This window comes from Sphaeramia orbicularis, chromosome 24 (genome assembly GCF_902148855.1).
Source record: "Sphaeramia orbicularis chromosome 24, fSphaOr1.1, whole genome shotgun sequence".
In the NCBI taxonomy this organism is placed as follows: Eukaryota; Metazoa; Chordata; class Actinopteri; order Kurtiformes; family Apogonidae; genus Sphaeramia; species Sphaeramia orbicularis.
Genome location: NC_043979.1, coordinates 26285803 through 26310856, shown reverse-complemented (window position 1 = coordinate 26310856; position 25054 = coordinate 26285803). Strand labels below are relative to the sequence as shown.

At 36.5% G+C, this 25054-nt stretch overlaps 1 pseudogene; it reads left to right on the top strand.

Moving 5' to 3' along the window:
• LOC115414855 (mitochondrial peptide methionine sulfoxide reductase-like) overlaps positions 1–25054 on the top strand; it is a 25267-nt pseudogene extending 213 nt beyond the window's left edge.

The window sequence follows — 25054 nt, the reverse complement described above, 5'->3', positions numbered from 1 at the left end:
CCTTGCTGCTGCTGTTGTAGGGTTTTTTTTTGGCAACAAGGGAAACTTGTTGACAACCACGATATTTTCCCACATCTGAAAACAGCAGTAATTTGCCTAAAACATCAGCTGGCACTCACTGTGCTGAGATGGTAGTAGCTGTTAACATGCTGCCCCATTAAACCTTTTTCAGATCATAATTTTATACTTCTAACACCCTTCTGGATCCAAGTCACACTAAATCTAATTCTTCTGCTGTTTGTTTCTGATACAGTTTGATACACATGCGTTTGTATTATTGGTTAAAGATCAGTTGAAATTAGACTGGTGTGTGTGTTCTAATATAATTGTGTTTTGTTAAAGGTGGGCTGTTTCTGGGGAGCAGAGCGGAAGTTCTGGAAACAAAAAGGGGTTTATTCCACCCAAGTGGGCTACTCTGGAGGGTTTACACCTAACCCCACCTACAAAGAAGTCTGCACAGGTAACCTCTACATAGTTAACACACTGAGCAATGTGTCGTCTATTGAGAGTCAATAGATTGTGAAAAAACAAGGCACACATAAACAGAAAAGTGAAACATTTCCCCCAGGTCCCATTATAGCTGGGCATGGATACGGCTGTTATTGATGTTTGACCACTCTGAGCTGAGTTTGTGTGTGTTTGTGTGTTTGCTGTGTGATGTGTGTCCAGACCTCCCAGTGATTGCTCCAGCCCTCCAGTGAACACTGAATCCAATCCATCATTAGACCAGCTTCTCTACCTGTCTGTTTTTCTTCCTAACTAACTTTCAGTCTCATTAAAATTTAGAAACAACTTGTGCTGGTCAATCAATCACAACTTCATCATCATGGTGATATGAACAGTCACAGTAAACACATCCCTAAACAGACCCTGACATGCATTCATAAGATAAATGTGGAAAAAGACAAAACAAACTAGTGCTCTGTTGGTCACTGCAGAGCAAATGGAAAGGACTGGACCTGGACACAGGGGAAACCAGAACTTGAATCTCAGATGGTGCTTTGGGTTTTCTGTTTTGCTATTTCAGATTAACCCATAAAGACCCAGTGCTGTTTTTGTGGCAGTGCCCAAATGAATTTTTCTCTATTTTTAACCTTTATTTCTTATTTATCACCATTTACTCTAATTTTATGCTCTGTATTTTGCATTTTTAAGAGAAAATCAGTTTTTTTCTGTATTTAATGTACTGATGATGTAGATGTTCATTAAAGCTCAGATTAAAGTTGAGGATTATTAATCCAAAACAGAGAAAACTGAAGAAAAAGATTATTTTTTGCAAAATATATCATTAAGTAGAGATAAAAGAAGTATCTCCATCCACTGTCATTTATTAACCCTTTCATGCACGAATTATGAGAACCTTAATCAAATTTTTTTTCCTGAGTGTTTTTATTCCTCTAGGCATGAAAAAAAAACCCAATGCCATTAAAAAATTTTCTTCTGAAAAATAAATAATATAATAATTAAAAAAAAAAAAAAATACATAAAAAAATAATAATGAAAAAAAAATTATAATGAACCTATTTTTCATGAAGTTGCAAAAATGTCCACTCAGCTGGACACCACACGTTTAATTTTTGACACTCAGAAATATGTATTTACTGATAAATTGTGTGAAAACTATGGGGAGGGCTTGTGATTCTGGGGGTTTATGCTCAGGAGAGATCTACATAATGTTACCAATTCATGCCAGAAAAGATATGGAGTGTCTTAAAACTTTAATAAAGATATGTGTAAAAAAACAACACAACAAAATCCATGAATATACAAGAAACAGCTGTAGAATAGCTGTCCACTGTAGTGACCAATGTGCATGAAAGGGTTAAACTTCATGGGTTTTACTGGTGAGTCAATGTTGTTGAAGATGACAGTGTTTCCACCTTCACTACAGAGCCTCTGAACGTCCAAATGGGTCATATCTGGTGACCATGAAAAGACAACAAACTGTATTTTACACCAATTATTTACATGTATTGATAGGATTAATGGATCAGAGTTATTAAATGTTTTATATCCATGAATGATTTTGGTCACCGGTGGATGTTTGGGTCTTTATGGGTTGATCTAGGAACTCACTCGCTATCGCAGATCAAGAAATAAACAATCGCACTGAGTTATCGAAAGCATCTGAATTTAGATCACTTACAATTCATAGAAGTAAAACACCAGTGTGATATGTTGCTAATGTTTGAATACTGACATGTGCATAACTTAAAATTTTGACATGCTGGAGAAATTCTGATTTCCAACTAAAATCAGTGAACCTGTTTCAGGTAAAAACAGATGTATTTTTTCCTGGAAGCAAATATGATGCAATATTGTTTCTCTGTCTGCTTTTGGAATCAACTGTATTTTCACTCTGTCTTGTCTTGATCTTTATTTCAATACCTGTGATCACCATTATCTAATATCATTATTGTAATTTAATGTTGAAAACTTTGCTTCAGATCAACTAATACTTTCTACTGCACAGTTATCCATAAAATAGCACAACCTTTTATCCAGTCTGATCCTGATGTGTTTTGAGTTTCGGTCTGTCTGTGTTTAACTCAATCACTCCTTCACTCTTTCCCACATCGAGTGGTAGATGCTTAAAGTAAATTACACATCACTTACGTCTCCATTTTGGTTTAATCACTTTAAAGATTCTATCAGTGTCATGGTGAGAAGATTAACTGGTCCGGACACATCATAACATATTGATCATATTCTTGTGTAACTATTGGAAGGCCTTTGCTGTTGTGGATCTGATCTGGTCCTGACTTTGTTGTGGTTTAGATGATCTGGACCAGCTCGAGCCTTGATTTGGTCAAAATGGTAATTTTACATACAATAAAGAGAAACAGGACTGTATGTATGCATTTGCGTCCATTAATATATGATTTTTTTTCTTCTTCCTGCTCCTCTTCCTGCCATTGAATGTGTATAAGCAGTGTATTTTTTTATTTATTTATTTATTTGTGTGAACCTACAACCATTTTTTTTAACCTCCACTACTTTTGGTACCATGCTACTCATTAACAAATAAAAATAGAATTTTAAAAAGTGTGGCTGTCCTGTATATTTGGCGATTAGAGTCCAAATACTGATGAGAAATGTACAAGCTTTTACTGTCTAATGTACATAATGTATAATGTCTGTTCATATTTCATCCAGTGCTTTGTCCCTGTCTTGTCTGAGATGAATTCATTCCTTCGTGATTGGCCTAGTGAGGCGTTAATTTAATATCGACCAGCACTTTGTCTCTGTTCGCCAATATCTACCATATGAATCTATAACTGGTGATATTAAAAAAGTAATAAGGCAGAGAGTGGGAGAGATAGGAGTGGAGGCTGAATGAGGGCAGGAGAAAGATGAGGTGTAGCGTAATGGGTCACAGTCATTACCATCACCAGCTGCATCTGTCCATCTATTTCAGACCACTATTCACATACAGCAGCTAGATTCAGGATGTGTAGTCCTCTAAAGATAGAAAATCTAACTCTAAAAACACTGATACGTTTATATAACTATAAAAAAATCTACGGTTAATATGAGTTAATTAATTTACCTGCTTAGCTTAAAGGGGTCATATTTTGCACTTTTATTAGTCTTTGGTACATTTATTTGTGTATTTGGACCCTAATAGTCAAAAGTTTGAATTTTAACCCTCTAGGTGCTGCAAATATATCTTTATATTCATTCTGGCAAAAATCGAGTGGATTTCTACAAGTCATTATTCCGTAATTCCTTCTTCTTTTTTTTTTTGTTTTTTTTTAGTTTTTTTTTTTAGTTTTTCTTTCAATTCCTTCTTAATTTGTTACATCTATAACTAGTAACGTCACGCCATTTGCACATATAAGGTCAAGACTTCCAACGAACATTTCTCCAAGTACGCCATAATTGTTCGTCAGCAGCAGCGGTTGTAGTCCATACTGAAATAGTCCGAACTTCGAACATATTACCTAAAATGTTCAGTTGTTGGTTGAATTAATGAACACAAGTGGCTGAATGGGACAGAGCAGCACAGTCAACAACCAGGAGGGGTGGGGGTGAAGTGGCTCACACTTGCATTTAAAGGGCCAGCGCTCAAAATGAACTTTCTGGTGTCATTACTCAGAAATAGGGTTGAAGATGGACCTGTGGAGTTGAATTAATGAAGAATTCAGACCCAAGCATAACATTTACATTTTATGTAGACCACAGGGAAATGTTTTAAAATGCATAATTCCATTTAAAAAAGCCAAATATCACTCCTTTAAGCAGAGCCTTGTTCGTTTTTTTTGTTTTTTTTTTCAGCTTTTTCCTATTCTTCCTTATTCAGCCCAAACATCTGTACATTTCTTTCTACATTTTCAAAACCCTCCTGTTATTTTAATTTGAGTACTTTTGACAGAGGACCGGTTCAGTAACATCGAGCCTGTTCACATGACCATAAAAATCTGATAACTAGGGGTATTCAGATAATTGTAATAATCAGTTCTGATGCGTTTACATGCCCTTCAGATATTCAGTAAGTATAAAACCCAGGTTTAGATGTGTCAATCCATTATCGGATTTCTTATGTACATAGTGATGGTAGACTCCAAATTCTTATTTCTGTCTTCCACTCATGTTTGACTGATGTCACTTCAGTTTTCTAAGATTTCTTTTTTTATACACTTGCGCAGATGTAAAAGAACAAATAAATCAGATTAAAAAAGAGAAAGAGAAACAGGTGCGTTAATCTGATTTTTCATAATTTTCAATGATCACTTGAACAATCTGATAATTCCAGAAACTGAATAGTGATCGGAGTTTTAGTGTGCATGTGAACGGGCTCAGTCATTAGTAAAAATGTATAGTTGGCATATGAATAAATGTTGAATTGAGAACAGTTTTTCAATAACATAGTAAAATAATGATTTTAATGTCAGTATATTAAATTTGACAATCTCATTTTTTCCAAAAAAGCCTTTTTACGGGGAAAAACTGGTAAAATTACAGGTGTTTTTTCTCTGCAGGTGGACCGGTCATACGGAGGTGGTCAGAGTTGTTTTTTACCCAGACAAGATCAGCTTCGCCAACCTCCTCAAAGTTTTCTGGGAAAGCCATAATCCAACACAAGGTATGTTAACTATTAAAGAAACACAACACGAATTTGTCAATAATACAGAAGTGGTATCGCTGAGGAAAGAATACAATGGTGTGTTGAGGCCAATTTGAGGAGTAAATTGGGTCTTTAATTCTACTTAATTGGGTACTTAATTCTAATTGTATCGGATGAAAATCTGTCATTTTGTGAGTTTTAAGCAACATATTTGGGAAGAATTTAAGTAATTTACAAGAAGAAAAACTAGATTACTGTCTGAGATTAAATCTGAGAAAATCTACATCACCTTGTCTTGTCTGTGTCCAGTTACAGTTTGAGTAGATTTAGAAGACTCAGAACAAACCAACAACCACTCATTCCATGTCTACACAGATACACACAAACAGAGCTCTAAGGGTATTTTCTCTAGTTTTCCCATACTTTATTAAATGTACTTTTTTAAGGTACTTGCAAATGACAATACCCAAATGTTTATATCAAAATGTTCCAGGAAATCTCAGCTTTATGTAAATGCAGGCCTGTTTTTGTCCTAGAGATAGTTCATTCCGTTCGCTGAAGGTTTGAAGTCAGATTTGTGTAAATGTACAAATCTCTTGATAAACACACCTTCACTCGTGTCTTAGCTTAGCTTAGTCTTAGCTTCACAAAAATAGTGGAATACATGAATAATATTATAGCTAAGTGTATAAAACATGTTTACAATGAAATTTGTAATATGTTTTTTTTGGAACGTAAATGTTACCTGTCATTCTGTTTTCACACCAAATGTCAGATAAATGAGGATCCCTGTTGGATGAGTGGCAAGGGTTAACCCTCTTCAATTCCACAGTTTTTATTTATTTATTTATTTATTATTTTTTAAATAACTCTTGCTGTGTATTTGTGGATGAAGAGCTTAAAGTTTTAGAAAAATATTTTAGAAAATATCTGCATTAGTGTGGTTGGTGCCAAACTCAGAAAGTCTTCTAACTTTCATTGTTCACATAGTGAATCCACTGTCTGCATTTAACCACCATAGTGCCACCAGGAGCAACTCCAGAAAATCAGTACCCTGTTCAAGGGCACTGATAGGGGAATTAACCTAGAATACATGTTTTTGATAACAGGGGGAATCAGAGGCCTATTGCATGGGGGAAATATGCAAAATTCACAGAGAAAAGCCCTGTCCCAACTGGGAATCTAAGTCAGAACCTTCTTAATGTCAGGTGACAGTGTTAACCACTGCCACCCAATAAGAAAAGTTCTAGTATCATACTTGAGACCAGGGGTGTCAAACATGCGGCCCGGGGGCCAAAAACCGGCCCGCTGAAGGGTTCAATTTGGCCCCTTGGATGAATTTGTGAAATGCAAATATTATAATGAAAATATTGACAATCAAGGATATGAAAATCATTTTAGGTCAATTCAATCTGAAGTGGGTCAGATCAGTAAAATATAATCATAACAACCTGTAAATAATGAAAAATGCTAATTTTTGTCTTTGTTTTAGTGTAAAAAAAAGTAAAATTACACAAAAATGTTTATATTTACAGACTATCCTTTGACAAAAAATGTGAATAACCTGAACAAATATGAACAATATGAAATGTCTTAAGAGATGTATGCAGGATTTTACTAATATCTGCCTGTTACCAATGTTTTGTGTATTTATGGTCCACTGTGATCTGTAAGTTGTGATGCACATGTATAATGATAAACTAAGGCATAACATTGTTAAAATTGCACTTATTTTTCTTAAGAATTTTCAGGTTGTTCATATTTGTTCATGTTGTGTTCAAGTACAGTTCATAGATGTAAAGAGTTTCTTTATGGAATTTTTTTTTTTCACTCAAAACACAGAGAAAACTTTGGTGTTGACATTATCTATAAGTTCTTAATCTATTATTTATATTATTTTACTGGTCCGGCCCACTTTAGATCAGATTAGGCTGAATGTGGCCCCTGAACTAAAATGAGTTTGACACCCCTGCTTTAGACACTTGTGGACTCTATCATGGATTGTTTTAAAGTTTTATGTTGTTTTTAATTGTTTTCACCTAGTTTTATTCCACCCTCTTATTGTTTACACCGGTCTTATTATTGTTGTATCAGTCATCTGTAAAATGTATTAGTCATCTTGTACTAAACCGAATGAACAGTCCTATGCATATTTATGTAAACAGAGTTGATTGATTGAACTAATACTTTTCTATCTTTAGAGTCACACAGGAAATAATTAATGTTTCTAATAACACAAACAAGTCAGATTTTTGGAAATGCTGTCAGCTGTTTTAATGATGTAAAAAAACATCCTGTTCCAGTTTAAAGAAAATAAATCCACATTTGACCTCTGACTGTGTGTTCAGGAATGCGTCAGGGAAATGACGTTGGGACGACTTATCGCTCTGCCATTTACACCTACACACAGCAGCAGCTTGAGGAAGCTTTGGCCTCCAGGGCCAATACCAGAAGGTAAACACACCTATCTGTCATCCTTAAAGCTGGGTACACATTTAACAACTGTCAGAACGATTCGGGATGATTTCAATGTGACAGCAGATCGGAGTCGGACTGAGTCTGTTCCTTTTGGTTTCGGACGGTATTTACAGTCACAGATTAAGTCATGTAGTGTGTATTGAAAACTTTGCTGTGACAGTGAACAAACACAAGATGACGAAAGATGGGCAAAAATGGTAGTGTGAAATAAAACGGAGTGTTTCATACCGAGCGTATTTGGAGAATAATGTAGTATTGTGTAAGATTATGAAGCATATTTAAGAATATTCTCTTTTCTTTCACTTAGTTCTGTTAGTTACTTTCTATGGATATTAAGCAAAATTAATACATTAAATCATAAATAGGTTTATCTTAAATTACCTTTCCATACACAGTTTTACTCTTTTTTTAAATGACATACTTGAGAAGACTGTTGTATTGGAAAGTGAGCTCAAATATTACAAATAAGTGAATAAGCCAATGCCTGATGACCAACAGTAGTTAGATGTGTGTGCATATGTGGACCAATGAGGAGGTTGCAACTTCTGTATTCATACAGGAAACAAACATATTAAACCGGATTGCATGCAAACATCAATGAAGCACCACCCTGTACCTACAGAAACAAACCCCCAGACAAACTGTAGAAGAGTGTGAAACATTGAGTAATATGCATCAGATGTGGTTAAAAGGTTAAAGGTTAGCTTGCTTTATTATCCCTGTAGGAAAATTCAGTCTCTGCATTTTACCCATTCTAATACATACACACGGTACCTAGCATTAGCATTAGCAATTAGCACACATTAGGAGCAGTGCCATTGAAGGTGTTTGGGAAGAAAAAGTCCTACACACATTTACACTGAAATTGAACTTCTGCATTTAACCCTTCACTAATTTAACATAACACACACTGTGGTCGGGCACCCACAGAACAAATGGGGGGGTTACGTGCCTTGCTCAAGGGCACAAAAGCATGTTTCCTGACAGGGAATTGAACCCAGGCTGCAGCAGTGAGAACACCAAATCCTAACCACTAGGCAAGGCAAGGCAGATTTATTTGTATAGCACAATTCATACACAGGGCAATTCACAGTGCTTTACAAAAATGGAAAAGAGACAGATTAAAAACACACAATTATAATTAGAACATAATCAATAAAACATAAATTAATCAGTTAAAACAAAGTAAAAGAGAGAGTGCAGATAGAACCCTTTCAGTTGTTCTATGCACAGTTGAACAGAACCGTTTTCAGCCTGGACTGAAACATTGTCACAGTAGAGGCCTGTCTCACGTCATCAGGAAGACTGTTCCAGAGTTTAGCTGCACAGAACTGAAACGCAGCTTCACCGTGTTTAGTCCTGACTCTGGGCACCAGCAAAAGACCAGTCCCTGAGGTTCTCAGGGTCCTAGATGGTTCATATGGGACCAACATGTCACAGATGTACTTTGGTGCTAGACCATGGACAGACTTATAAACGAGCAGAGCTGTTTTAAAGTCTATTCTCTGAGCCACAGGAAGCCAGTGTAGAGATCTAAGCACAGGACTGATATGGTCGTACTTCCTGGTTCTAGTCAGGACTCGAGCAGCAGCGTTCTGGATGTACTGCAGCTGTCTTACAGCTGGTTTAGAGAGTCCAGTGAGAAGGCCGTTACAGTAGTCTAACCTGCTAGAGATACATGCATGGATAAGTCTCTCTAAGTCTGGTTTAGACAGTAAACCTTTGATTCTGGCAATGTTTTTGAGATGGTAAAAAACTGATGATGTAATTAATTTAATGTGGCTGTTAAAGTTTAGGTCTGAGTCCATTATTACCCCTAGATTTCTAACCTGGTTTTTAGCTTTTAGAGTAACAGATTCCAGATGGCTGATGACACTTTCTCTGGGTTTTTGTGGGCCAAAGACAATGACTTCAGTTTTGTCTTGTCTTGTCTTGTCACCAGGGAAGGCTTGGTATGACATCAGCATTTAGGAAAATTAATTAAGCAGCCTTCATCTGTTTTGCTGCAATAGAAACAAAATGATATTTTAAAGTATAATTGAAAAATTTGTCTTTTCAGTGATTCTCACTGTGTCCCATGGAACCTTATTTTGGACAAAATTTTGTTAACATCAGTGGTGAGAGATGAGTCATTCTAACTACGATCTTTTCAGAGTTGCTTAAGATATCTCTACAGTTTCAACATGTCCAGACTAGTAGTGATTTTCATCTCTTTCATCTTTCCCTTAAAGATTGACATATGATGTGCCAAGGGAACATTTATCATATGTGACGAGAAACGCATCTATTGAGCCATTTAACTCAAAACTAGATGTTCCTTTTTGATCTTTGCCCTAAATGCAGACTTCCTTGGCTTGTAAAATTATCCTTTAAATTAACAGACATATTTTTCCCATTTTATAATTATTTGTGTTTGCCTTTGTGCAAATGTACCATATTGTAAATAGACTTGCTTTGTTGATTTATGTTTAAATGCATATTATACTGGTGATGTGAGGTGTATTTTTTCTCCTTTGTTGAGTTTCTATTTGCTTTTGTGGTCGACTCATTTTCATTTAAATACATTTTTAAAAGACTTGTATAGAGCATTGTAGGAATGCAAACACGAATTGACAGATACATCCTTAAAAATGCTTGAAAAGGACTCAGCCTGTGGGAGGATCCTGAACATTAGAACAATCCCTAAGTAAAATCTGATGAAATAGCTGTATGTAAATGAATCAAACATCCCATACTTGGAGTAAAGGGTGTGGGAGTAAAAATAGTTATGGGTGAGTTAATGTTAAATGCTAGCTTACTTGCGCAGTAAAACAATAAACTTCATCAAGAATTTGCAGAACAATGTCATTTTAAGGTTGTGGTGTAACTTACAAACCGCAGCTACACAACTGTCTCTGTCAGTTACTGGAGAGAAAATGTAAAGATTACTAGACTAGAACAAGCCCAGAGGGACTCAGTGTCAGTCTATGGGAGCTGAGGCTTTTTGGAGCAGCATCTAGTGGATGTTAATGGTATTACACTTTAAGATGCTTCTGCAATGGCTTCATTTTGGAAAAACGTCCTCGCTCCTTGTACCTGCTTAATAATGGTCATCTCAATTAGGCATCTCAGAATATTAAATAAGTCATAGTTTGACAAACACCCATAATTTAATATTTTTCTATGACTTGTGTGTGTTGTGTCTTTAAAGATGCTTCACCTGTTACTGGTCCGTCTCCTTTCATCCCCTCTCATCTCTATCCTTCTCTGTCCTTTCCTTTGACACTTCAGGACTCCATTTCCCAGTGTCCCGCTCTCTCTCTGTCTGTCACAGCGGTGCGGTTTGACTACAGCAGATGAATACTAAATTATATTGGATCTGTGTGTATGTGTGTTGCCACAAACATTTGCTCTACAGTCAAAACACGCACACAATATACACATGAAACATGTTCACACTCTCTCTCTCCAACTCTCCCCTGCTGAGACTTCTGCACCACCATCCCACCAACAGGGCTTGTTGCCATGGAAACTGACGAGGAGGAGGTTATTCTATTCTATTCTATTCTGTTCGGTTCTATTCCAGTGCAGTCAGCCTTTATTTCAGTCTTTTTTTTTCCCTCACGTATCGTCCCCTCGTTTACTTTCTAACAGCTTGTTTCTTTCTTTGTCTCTGATCCTTTTCTCATATGTGCTACTCACATGCATCCAAGACAAAAAAAAACTTGCTGGTATGTTTGGAAATGTCCTGGTGGGTTCAAGATCTTCAGTGGGTTTGTAGAGTGTTGGATACAATAATTGCAGTTTTGCAGACAGGTGCTGTTCTTAAAACCCTGAGTTTGATCCTACTTATGTAAGAAATGGGTCAAGAGGAAGATCAAAAAATATTTGGCAGATCTGAAAAATGGGAAAAGGTATCGTAATAAGTGCCTTTCCATTGAATTCCTAACGCTGTTCTTATTTGCTTTCAATTTGTGCTTAAACAAGTGGCAATGTTAATCAACCTGGAAATATCACTGAGAAAGGCTTTTACACTTGGAAGAGGTAGAAAAGTTGATGTAGCAATAAATGGTAAATGCAAATTAATGAAATGGAAACAGATTTAATGAATACTCATGTGTGTCTGCATGTGTTGATTAATAATAAATGCAGCAGTCACTGAAACATCATAGATATCATATTAGATGCAAACAGCAATTAAACCTCACTATGCGTAAAGAGTAACAAATGTCAAACTAAGGCTCTGACAAATCATGGAAGCAGGTTGCTCAGTAGATGGAAAGATGGACGTGCATGTTGCTGAAAAAAAAAAAGCAAATGGAAATACAACAGCTGGACCAATCTTGTGTTTCTGTAATGACTGAGTAGCTGCTCTCCACGGTAAAGAACCTCTGCTCAGATTGACTTTTGCAAAGTAGCTTCATGTAATTTTTTTTTCTAAAGTGAAATCTTTTCCACTCACATGGATGTGTATTTTTGCTTTATGGAATTGACTTTGTAATTCTCCTCATGTTTGATTGGAACCCAGAAATATCTGTCCTCAAGTATGAATATTGGCAACGGCTACTGCCACAGTACTGTGGCACGAAATATCGGTTTGTCTATTGCCACAGAGCCAATCAAATGTTAGCATTTGTATTAGAGCCAATCAGTGATACTGTTACAGGAACTCACTAGCCTCTTGTTGCCACAGTACTATAGTGATATATGGCGTCTACTTCAGTGCATTCTTTTGTGCATTTTGCTACCACAGTACTGTGGCAATTGATGAAGAAATGACAAATTAGTGATAATATATAGTATAAAATAGGAATTAATGTTCTAAATACTCTATATGTTGTTTTATGGTGTTCTTTGTTCTGTGCAGTCAGTGAGATTGAGGCTGGAGAAGGTGGGCGAAGCTACGTGTTAAATGTGGCAGTGTGCCATGTGACTTCTGTGTATTGAATGCTGTGCTCCAAATTCTGCACTCTGAACGTTGTCCTAGTTTCTGATTTATCAATGTCAGATTTTACCTACCAGCACCCTTGGTTAAAATATGCTACTTCAACCGTGAATCAAACCTTAGTCTTCCGCATTGCAGTTCGAAATGTTACCAACCAAGCTAAATCTCTGCTGTCTGTAAAACTGACCTATTTACTATCTGGTTGTCTTGGTACTTTTGGGATGTAACAAGTTACTAGTCTAGACATGATTTAACAAGGTGCTGATTGGCTCTGTGATAATAGACAAACCAATATTTCCTGCCACAGTACTGTGTCAGTAGCCACTTCGATAAAGATTACATCTAACTGGCATAGTCAGACTAGTAAATGAACGTGCACTTATGTAGCTTTATTGTACTCAAAACACTTTACACTGTGTCGCAGTCACCCATTTACACACACAGTCACTAACACATTCACACACCAGATCAATAGTCACTGGGACCAACTAGTGGTTCAGGGTCTTGCTTAGAGACACTTCAACATGTGGACAGGGGTCAGGGTCTTCTCTACCAACTCAGTCACAGCCACTAATATTCAACAATGCACAGTGATACCATATAAGTACTACTATAAGCTACTATAAGTATGTATATACTAGTATGTATACATTGTTTTAGAGACTTTGGGATTTTAGATACCATTTTCCTGCATTTGTAAAACAGCTGAGTGACATCAAAAGATTGAGTTTGGCTTTCTTTCAGAATTAAAGACAAATCCCAATTTTCTGTCTACATGAACTCAAGATAACACATGATTCGAAAGTAGTTTTATTTACTAAAGCTGAACACCATATATATGTATTATCCATGCATTGTCAAAGTGCGTTATTTGAAAAAATAATTGAGTATAATAAGCATCACAGGTTGTGATTCCTGCAGAAACATATATAAAAACAGGTTTCATTTTGATTTGTTGCTGAACAAGTAACTAAACAATGCAGGGATTTTTCACCACTTCTCATAAAACTGACTCAATCAAATTAATTTCAGGAAATTGTCTGTTGTACTAAGTAGCTCCTTCAGCGACAAACTTAAACACACTAAGCATAAGAAGGAGCTCTTCTGTAGATCCTTCATCTCCACTACAGTCAGACTGTACAATGACCCTTTACAACCCGTTACATCACAGTCTGACTGATGTTTTAATGGTGGTTTACTGGTATTTAGTTGTTTGTTTACTAGTGTTTACTACCTGCACTTTAAGAGCTTTCTAATTATAATATGTATTCATTGTTATATAATGTTACTTTCATTCAATTTCTTTTTCTTTAATTGCTTCTTTCTACTTTTGGAGCTGCTGTAGCAGTGAACTTTCTCCACTGTGGGACCAATAAAGTTTATCTTATCGTAAATAAAACTGTATGTGACTAATAGAATTCAACATCTTTTCATTTAAAGTTTTGAAACCTTGAGCACATTAAGCTAAATTACAACATTACATTGAAGATACACCACATTGGCTCATATACATCAGTTTTCACCATAAAAGCGGGGATTGTTTTACCCTAAAAATAACTGACACCGTGGGACCTTTGACCAAAACATCAGAAAGTGACCAGATGTGATGAGAACCATTAAGAAACAACTTTAAGACTCAGTGACAAAGTGATAAAAGCTGGAAGCACTGTTGTGTAAATGAAAAGAATTGAGTTTGATCCGGAAATCACAGGGTTTCTTCTACATAAATGAGTTTGATTAGGAAACTTATGAAGGTACAAAGTTAGTATGTGATGTTTTTATCTTTGTGAAGTTTTGTTAATCAGTTCTGATGTTGTGTGGACGATTCCAAACAGATCTTTAGTGCAGCGATTGACAACACAAACCGTACAGTAAATTGAAGTGATTTGTAGTTTTATTGTGGCTGTTTTCTCTCTTAAAACAAAGCCAAGCTAACAGAGCTATAATGTAAACTATCAGCTGATTATAAGACAGTGTCATTTTGACTGACAGTGTTTTCGTTGGAAGAAGAAACTTGATACCGTTATACAGTTGCATGTAACATAGAGTTTTGTACTTTATTCAATGAGTGATACAGTCTGTGGTTGCATAGCATTGATTTGGTGGTGGTTTTGGTAGAACTTAGTGTGTTCTGGTACATGACTCCCCTGCTTTTTAGAGTTTGGAATATCAATACAACATAGAATCACTTTAAAACAGTTACTAGAAAATTCATTCCTTGAATGTCATAAACGTCATTGCTTTAATTAACCCATAAAGACCCAAACAACCACTGGCGACCAAAACCATCTACTGATCTAAACTATTTAATACCTGCTGATCCATTAATTCTATCAATACATGTAAATAATTGGTGTAAAATACAGTTTGTCGTCTTTTCGTGGTCATCAGATATGACGCATTTGGACGTTCAGAGGCTCCGTAGTGAACATGGAAACACAGTCATCTTCTACAAGATCGATTCACCTGTAAAACCCATGGAGTTGGATCAATGACAGTGGATGGAGACACTTGTTTTTAAGTTCCGTGATTGTATATTTGCTGAAAAAGTCACTTTCTCTTCAGTTTTATCTGTTTTAGACATAATTACCCTCAACTTTAATCAGAGCTTTTATAAACATCTGCATGATCAGTAAATGAAATGTAGGAAAATATGATTTACACTGAAAAAAATGCAAAATACAGAGGATGATATTTCAATCAATGGTGATAAGGCACTTAAGAAAGGCTAAATATAGAGACAAATTTATTTGGGGACAGCCACAAAAGTAGCACTGGGCCTTTATGGATTAAGTAACTGAAATAGTTACATAACTCACTACATTTAAAAGAAAAACTTATCATTTTTAACGTATTATGTTGAAGCCATAGATAGATGGATAGATAGATAGATTCATAGATTCTAACAACTTTGCTCTATTAAAATCTCTAGTTTTGTTTCCTCTCATTTTTCTCTCACCAGATCGCCTCCCCCATCCTCTCCCATCTGTGTGTGTGTGTGTGTGTGTGTGTGTGTGCAACCAGTTGGCCTATTGCAAACACACTCCATGCCAAACCATCTGGGTCTTAAATCTGTCCTCCACCAAAATCGCTTTAGTTGCAAAGCTAACACACAGACACACAGTTGCATTTCACTTTAGGGGATGTTACATGGACTTGTATGCATTTTCTGGAGATGTAGGCAAACCTTAAAATACGTAATAACCTTAAATTTTAATGCTTTAAGTCGCGGGTCCTCCATTTTATCTCTTAGCGGGAGCTCAGATACTTACACACTCGCTAGCTGGGTTTGTTCAGATTATGTTTTTCACTCTCTTTCTGTACATCTATATATATATTCATCTGAACTCATCTTTTGCGAAGGTTCTGCAAAGATCAGACATCAGACGAAGAAATTCAATAATTGATTGTTTCTTGTCTGTTATTGCGTTGAGAGTAGATACATCCAGCTCCTTAATTTGATGTCGCATGCATTTTTACAAGTGCCGTCTTTAAAATATTTATGACTTTGTGCTTCCAAACGTCTTGGGTGGAGTCTTTTCCGCTGTTCGAGTCTTTGTAGGTGGCCTTGTTTCTTTGTCTCCCGTCGCAGCTCGCTCTAACTTTGTATTAATTTGAAAACCGTTAAGATGCATCACAGCAGCTGAGGATTTTCCCACAACACGCCTACCAGACACTTCATGAATTCTTATTGAGGTTTCTCAGCTTCTCCCTCTTTTGCAGCCACAATTTCTTCTTCTTCTCTCTTCTTCCTCTTCTTCTTTTCTTCTTCTTAACATACAAAAAATGCAGCATGAAAAAGTGATTGGAAAGGAAGAAAGTTGAGGCAAGAAGAGGTGATAAAGAGAAAGAATGGTCTGGTTAATTCGATGTCAGGGTATTGACTATGTTCGCTTCGCTGCCCGGCTTGATTGTATTGTTCACACAGAGTGATTGGGGAATTTGGTGTGTGTTTTTGTGTGTAAGGTACAACAGCACTGCAGAAAATTACCTTGCAGGCGGCTGGCAGTTGTCTGCAGCATGAAAGGAGCCTCCCTTTTCTTCTCTTGCCTCCTACCCATCATTAGGGTGTGCACTGCGTCTAAAACGGCAGGTGTGGTAACTGTGTGCACTTGTGTTTTTTTTTTTTTTTTTTTCGTTTTGCTTTATGTAATAATGTGTGCTCGCTCAGTGGGTGCAAGGATGGGTGCTAAAGCAGTGTACTCATTGTTCTGGCATCTCTTCCTCTCTTGATGCACCTCTCTTTCTTTTCACAAACACGCGTATATCTACTTGTACACACAAAACAGCTGCTTTTTCTCTCCATTTCCCTCCGTCTTTGTCTATAAAACCCCTCTGTAGCTTTTAAACATGCCAGCTTCACCTTTTTTCTCTCCATTCTTTCATTCCTGTCTCTGTCTCGTGGGTGCTTATCAGTGTTGTTCACGTTTCCCTGCTTTACCAGAGCAGTCAAGGTATTTGCATTCCAAATGAGCAATCTACTTCTCTGACATGCAAATTAATGGATGTGAATTATGCATTTATAGCAGGCTGTGAACACAGCAGCAGGACCAGCCCAAACAAACGCACTCAGTCACTGAAAAGGCAGATGATGGCAGAGGATGCCTCTACAGCAGTATAATGGAAGAAAGCAGCCATTTTGGTTATCACAGGTAGTTTAGTGCCCATATTTGAGCTTTTAAGCAAATCTTGGGGCTAAATTGATTTGTTGATGTGATCATGTTGGATTCACAGCAGCTGTAAATAGATCACAGTTTCAGAATGCATTATAAATATTCAGAGAAACTGTCAAACCATCACATTATTTGTTGTTGATCAGGTAAATAACTGCACTGTTCCAAAGTCAACATTTTTGGCACTATTTTTGCCAGTCTGGTAAAGGTTCTTACTGTCTTCCAAATGTAACTATTGTGGGTAATTCCTTTATCAGATGGGGATTTTTGCCACTTTGAAAAAATGCCAGTACCTTTTTCCGCCTTTTTATAGAAGTAAAAATCCGCTCATCTTCATTTCTGAATAACAGCATTGGTTTATTTCCACTTACTCCCAAAACAATGTACATGGATCACATTTTTAGGCACAATGTACAGTTTATTTAGGATTTGAAGTGGTCTGAGAGAACATGAGACTTCTGCATAGATCCACTACTTTGTTTTTTCAGGCTGTAGAAAATCTGTCCCATGATGTTCTTATTTTGTCCAATCACTGCTGTTGTCCAACAGGTGAGAAGATTAAATATGTGATAAATAGGAATCATGATCAGATTCTATCAGATACAACCTGCATGTGACTTTTAGATGTTTCTGTAATGATATGAAAATACATCATGTCTATATTTAGTTTAGTCTTTCGACTGTGAAGAGAATAGCTGCAGAGGGATGATGTGTATGTTCATATTCTGTGGATTTTTACACAGATTTCACCTACTGCAGCTTTAAAAGGAATTATTATGTTGAAATTCATGTGAACTATGAAATAAGACACAGATTCAGGATAAACGTCCAGATCAGATTTGATGTGCTCCAGCTCTAAAAGCCTCTTTCTACAACTGCTCCTTCAATTTGTCTGAAAATGCTCTTATCACATGCCTTTCTTCCTCTGCTACCACTTTTCTGTAATGTACATTTAATTTATTTCCCTCTCCTAGTCTGTGGTCTTACTTTACATACAGATGAAGGTGCTAAAGCGGTTTTGTCATCCATAAAAACCCTCTTTTTAGCTTAAATCCTGAGGTTCAGCTGCAGGAGTAAACAAACCAGTTCTGAATAACCCACACTATGAATCCATACTATTTACTCAAATTAAAATGTGGTGTCGGTGCAGTCATGGTGTGAAATCTTCACAGGAAGCGATGAATCAAACAGCAGGAAACAAAGTATCTGTCCATTAAAAGCTGAACTCCCCAAACATTAGAACAGAGCTGTTCTCCCTCTCGCTCCTTTGTTTTTTATTGTTTTGTTGTAAAAGCACCGCGGACCCTCTGGGTTCGTCCACACACATAACTTCCGAGCGCTGACGTCAATCAAGTTAAAATGGTTCTTCAAATTACCTCTCATTAACAATTAGAGCCACCAATGTGTGAAATTACTTAGCACAGCTTTAAGTCTGATTGTTTTCGCACTAAAAATAAACGGAGAACTTTTCACTGTGCCTCCATAGAAATTAATTCCTCTTAAACTGAATGTACATTAACAACAGACCTGGTTTTAAATGACAGTAAACCAGTCTGTGCTTTATTTCTGTTCAGTTTATTCCTTTTATTGTGCCTTCCTTTTAATATGGTGCTGTTTTTGTACAAGATGTTTAACAGGGATTTTAGATGATTAGCATAGATAAAGTACACATTTGAAGCTATTAATAATCAAGTCTTACAGTTCCATGCACACCCATAAACTCAGCAGGAAGGAGTTTTTATGCATCTTTAACCCCTGATGTGTCTGTGGTGTTCATTCTGAATGTATGATTCATTTTAAATATTCATAAAAATTCAACCATTTGCTCAATAGGAAAAATGTCAAAACGAGCTGATAGAATAGACATTGTGCTTTGCCCGCTGCCTGTAATGGAGGGGGGGGTCACAGTGCACCCTGTAAAAAGACTGTAGAATTAACACCAAAAGTTGTAAAATTGCAACATAAAAAACTGTAAGTGGCAATACAATGCAAAGTTGTTTATTTGAAAAGATTTTTGCATTAACGATTAAATCAAAATAGCTGTAGTTTTTACAGGAAGAGTATGTGAACAAAACCAGATTTGTATGTAGAAATGATGTATTTCTATTGTTTTTACAAAATAAAACTGTAAATTGAAATACAATGTGGTGTCGTTTAAATTGCAAGAGCATAATGTTGAAATAACAACATATTTGCTTTTTTTTCATATCTGTATAAAAAAGTTATAAAAAGTAAACATTTAACAATGTAACATTTTAAACTTGTAAATTAATGGGCTGGTAGAGTTGGTAGAGCGGCTCGTCCAATAACCAAAGGGTTGGTGGTTCGAATCCTGGCTCTGACTGTCCATATGCTAAAGTGTCCATGGAAGACACTGAACCTTAAACTGGTCCCAGTTGGACCTGGTGGTTTTGGAAAGTGCTTTGGACACCATGAAAGTGTAGAAAATGAGTGCAGTCCATTTACCATTTAAATCCAGTGTTAAATCTACATGTTTAAAATGTTAAATCTGCATGTTACTCTGTAAATATGTTTACAGTTGGATGTGTTTTTTACAGTATTGTTCTGGAAACCACAGCTGGCAGTTTTTTTTCCGTATAAACAACAGGATTTTTTTTTACAGTGCAGTGAGTGAGAATGACTCGCTGTAAGAATAGACAGTTTGGGCTTTTCTTTTCTTTTTTTTTTTTTGCACTGTTTTCTTTGTCGTTTATTCTTTTTACTGTTGTTTGCAGTGTTGTGGTGATTTTCCCTTATTTTTTCTTTTTTTTTTTACTGTATTTTTACTGCGTTTTGACCTTGTAACTGTTTTTTGGAGTTCAACCAGGTGCCAAAAAGAGCCCCAAAATAAAACCTACTGGGCCAAAATTCAAATACTTCTTGTTGTTCAGTGTGTTCCACTTCACAGTTCATGTTCAACATCTTCAGTCTCTTATGATGTACATTCTGAGTGCCTTATTTGGTAAAAACCTGTCAAACTTCAATTCCTCTCTTCGTCTTTTTCTGTTATTCCACCCTGTTTTGACCTTAAAAGACAAAGTAAAACAAAACTGCTGAATAAAAGGAACACAAGCACATACTCACAGCAGCTTTTATGACACTAAAATACAGACACAAATTCGCACCAGCATGTTTACCTGGAATATTGTCTCAGGGTTAAAGGGTTGAGTGTAATGAGCTGTAAAATGATGTCAAACTACCTTCTTTCATTGGTCGCATTTTTAAAGTTTTATTCTCTTATTGTTTGTGATTCATGAAACTGAATTTACTAATTTTTAGTAGTTTTCATCTGTAGATTTTGTTGTTGTGATTAATAATGTTTTTCTCTCAGATATCTCTCAAAAAGGGAAAGTTACAATTCATTCAGTAAAAAGAGAAAAGTTCAATGTAACATGCTTTTTCTGTTATAATTCTTAAAACACAAGACAATTGTAATTCAGAGAAGTCTAGGATCAAGTTACTTTGCAATTTATCCCAAAGTTTTAGTGGTTCAAGTGTTCAATGTGCATTTCTTTACTGCTAAAATCATGTCAAAGTTCATTTTACTGCTGTTCTTGGGCACATGTTAGTTGATTAAATCTACAGCGATGCATCATATTCAATAAGATCATCATATGTTTGTAGCTTTGACACAATGTAAACAGGATGGGCATGAAAAAAAGTGATGTGAAAAGTTAAGTATCAAGTAGCCGCTTAATAACAGGATATAGAACTTTCTGTACAGTGTAATTAAGATGTAAATTATAGGCTGCGATTGCTGCTTTTTGTAACCACAAAATTAAATGGAGTGTCCTTAGTAATTAAATATTTAACCTGAATATGCATTATTACATATTTAACTGGTAATCATATCATTTTGCTATTCATGTATGTAAATAAGTACACGCGTCTGACTTCGCTGTTGCTTTCTCTGACTTTCATCACAGTATTTAAACACATATGTAATCTGAATTTTGGAGTGTATTCTCTAGTGGTGTTAATTTCAAGACTTTTTTTTGGCATTCGGAGTGAAAACAACAGCTCTGCACATAAAAGGGCAAACATGTAAAGTAAACGCTGAGCCAAATGTAGGTCTTTTACCGAGTGTGTCATGATCAAAAAAGAAGCTTTGCTGTAAACATGCACACACAGGCTTTAAAACACACCGACGCCCCCTTCGTCAGGAATTCAACTTTTATAGGTGTGTGTGTATGTGTGTGTGCCTTCTGCAGCTCCTCTCCTACTCTTTTAATTTACCCACACACCATCTGGTTGAGTAATTTTTATCACAAAGAGGAGAAGGTGTCATCACCAACTGATTCAACTGTGAACGTGTGCATGTGTTTTTGTGTCTTAGCCCATACCGCACTGCCTCGAAATACTCGTTTTCATGAACACGTTAGGCACATTTGTTTCCCCTACGATGCCAGTAAGTATGTTGCAGTACGGGGCTTTGATGTGATTAGTTTTAATGATTTACCCTCGTAGAAGCTGGTTACTCCTGCAGACAACGAGATCCAGGAAAAGCACAAAGAAGACGCGTTCATGATTTACAACAGAAATGTAGTTAATAGGCATGAAAAGGATATTGGTGTTTGCTGAAACCAAACCATCAAGTCTAGAAATGCTCGTATCGCTCTGTAATTCTGGGCTATTTTTTCTTCGAAGTCTCACATGCAATATTTTATTTAATGGCATTTAGCTTTAACTACAGGACACATTCACTATGGCGTCTATTATGTTACACTATGTTTATATGCAGTGTCACAATAGATGTTACAACATTTTTCACGGCCATACTTTGCATTAATCTAGTGTTTTTAAACCTTGGGCTCGGGACCCTATGTGGGGTCGCCTGGAATTCAAATGGGGTCGCCTGAAATTTGTAGTTATTGATTTAAAAAAAAAAAACAACAACTTACTAATAAAAAATATATGGTGAGTTGAGAGAGACAATCACAATACATAAAAGACATGACAAACTGTGAAGCTGAAACTGAAGCACTGTGGTTCTGTTTATCTTTCAAATGTTCATTGTGGTCAGTTTCAGATGCTGCAGCTCTTTCATTATTCATAGTTTGAGTTATTACCTCCGCCAAGGAGGTTATGTTTTTGCCAGGGTTTGTTTGTTTGTCTGTCTGTCTGTTTGTCTGTCTGTCTGTTTGTTTGTTTGTTTGTCTGTCTGTCCGTTAGTGTGCAACATAACTCAAAAAGTTTTGGACAGATTTGGATGAAATTTTCAGGGTTTGTTGGAAATGGGATGAGGAAGAAATGATTAATTTTGGTGGTGATCGGGGGGGGGGGGCCCACGGGGGGGCCACGGATCAGCCTTGGCGGGGTCTGCGCTCTCCGAGTGCTTCTAGTTGTTTGTTCAGTATTAATTGTCAGCCTTGTAAATCCAAGCTGGACTGACTGTACATATCCTGACCAAGGAAAATCAAATTCTCACTTTGTGCAGTAATCTACACCTGGCTTTTCTGCCTCCATCCACAATAATATACATTATATAGACGAAATGTCATCTAAAATTAATGTTTATTTGCAACATAGTATAGCAAACTATTACATGATTTTAAAAAAATTTAATTTTAGCAAAAAAAAAAAAAAAAGCCTCTGTTTTGAATGTCTGGGGTCGCCAGAAATTTGTGATGTTAAAATGGGGTCACGAGCCAAAAAAAGTTGGGAACCACTGCTTTAATGTCTTCTCCATCACATCCCAAAATTCTTCATGGAGTTCAGGTGTGGACTCTGTGGAAGCCAATGCATGTGTGTAAATGACGCCTGAACCACGCTTTCACAATCTAATCCTGATGAATCCTGGATTTATCCTTTCTGAATATGTCTGTGGCAAGAGAAAAAATCTACTGATGTTCAGACCTGGTCATTCAGTATATTCAGGTTCAACTCACCTCATTTTATCAACACATAACGATGCACACACCAAGTAAGGAAACTGTTACTAAAACATCCTGACGGGGCTCATTAACCCTTAAAGACCCAGTGCTACTTTTGTCACAATTCCCAAATGAATTTTTCTCTAGATTTGACCTTTCTTAAGTGATTTGTCTCCATTTATAATATTTTTCCCTTCATTTTACATTTTTTCAGTAAAAATCAGGTATTTTTCGATATTTAATTTACTGCTCATGTACTGTAATCATCATGCTGAGATTGCATGTGAGGGTTTCATACCAAAAACAGAGAAAACTTAAGAAAAAGTGACTGTTTCAGTAAAGTATATCATTAAATAAACATAAACCAAGTGTCTTCATCTACTGTCATTGAACCAACTCCATGGGTTTTACTGGTGAATCAATGCTGTAGAAGATGACGGTGATTCCACGTTCACTACAGAGCCTCTGAACGTCCAAACAGGTCATATCTGATGACCATGAAAAGATGACACACTGCATTTTACAGCATTTATTTCCATGGATTGATAGAATTAGTGGGTCAATAGTGATTTATCTTTTTTTTTTTTTTTTTTTTAAATCAGTAAATGATTTTGGTCACTGGTGGGTGTTTGGGTCTTTATGGGTTAAATTAATAGATGCCATCTTATAAATCCTGCCTTGCCGTGTTGCATAAAATGATGTTTCGACCCAACATGAAAGTTTAAAGCAGGAGTGTCAAACATACGGCCCAGAGGCCAAATCTGGCCCTGTAAAGAGTCCAATTCAGTCTGAGGGATGAATTTGTAAAGTGCAAAAACACAGAAGATGTATATTAAGTAGTATATTTGTCAGTTCTAAATGCCTGTTACTCAATCTTTTGTGCCTTTGTAGATCCACTGTGAACTGTAAGTTTTTATGCACATGTATAAATGATAATCTGAGGCATAATGTTAAAATTTGCTTATTTTTCTCAACAAATGTCAGGTTGTTCATGGTTGTGAAAGAATAGTTTGTAACTGTAAACATTTTCACAATATAATTGAACTTTTTGCACTAAAACAAAAGGAAAAATGTGGAGTTGTCATTATTTATAGGTTCTTATATTATTATGTGAATGTGTCTGTATTTTTGTGTCCACCAGGTATTAACAGAGGAGGGATTCGGTCCGATCACCACTGAAATCGCAGAAGCGAAGCCGTTTTACTACGCTGAGGATTACCACCAGCAGTACCTGAGTAAAAACCCGGATGGATACTGTGGTCTGGGGGAACCGTGGTCTCCTGTCCAATAGGGGTCAAACAAAAGGCCTAGGTGGAGGTGGAGTGGAGTGAGAACAGAGGATTGAAGTGACAAATGCAAACAGCTTTCAGGTGATAAAACTGCAGGATTATCATTTTTCAGCAAAGAATGGTGTGATTTGTGAACTTGAACTTGTTGGTAAATTTAGAGGGTTCTAAATCTGCAAACTGTTGCTTTTTCTCACAAATAAGACAACATTTCCAATATATCCTGTTGTTGTTTGTCTTCACCTCTTTGAAATAACTGAAGACACTGGTCAAATGCTTTATGCATCCGTCTGTTATAAAAATCGGTGACTGCCGTAAGCGTTAAGGCTTCAGCTTTTCTGAGATAATGAGTGTTGAGGAGGCCAATGTAAAATGGATGCATATCTTCAAACCAATGCAAGAGATCACCTCAATAGCATTTACCGCACACTTTTGCGATATTTTCATCAATTAAATTCTATAAAACCTCCTTTCAGTTTGTTTATAAATGTGTTTTGCAGCACACTGGCACAGAGCTCCTTCAGGCTCATTGCATTTTGTGCTGACCCTGATGACTTCTGCTGCTTTTTTGCTGTTTACATGCATAGAAATGAGCAAAACTTTACAGGGTTTTTTTTTCCACCGGATTTCACTTACAGTGCTGATACGAAGATGCTCATTAGAAATATGCACAAATAAGTTCTTGAACTGGTTTATATTGAAATCCAGTGCAGTTTCCTTGGCATATGACAATAAAACATGATAACAGACTG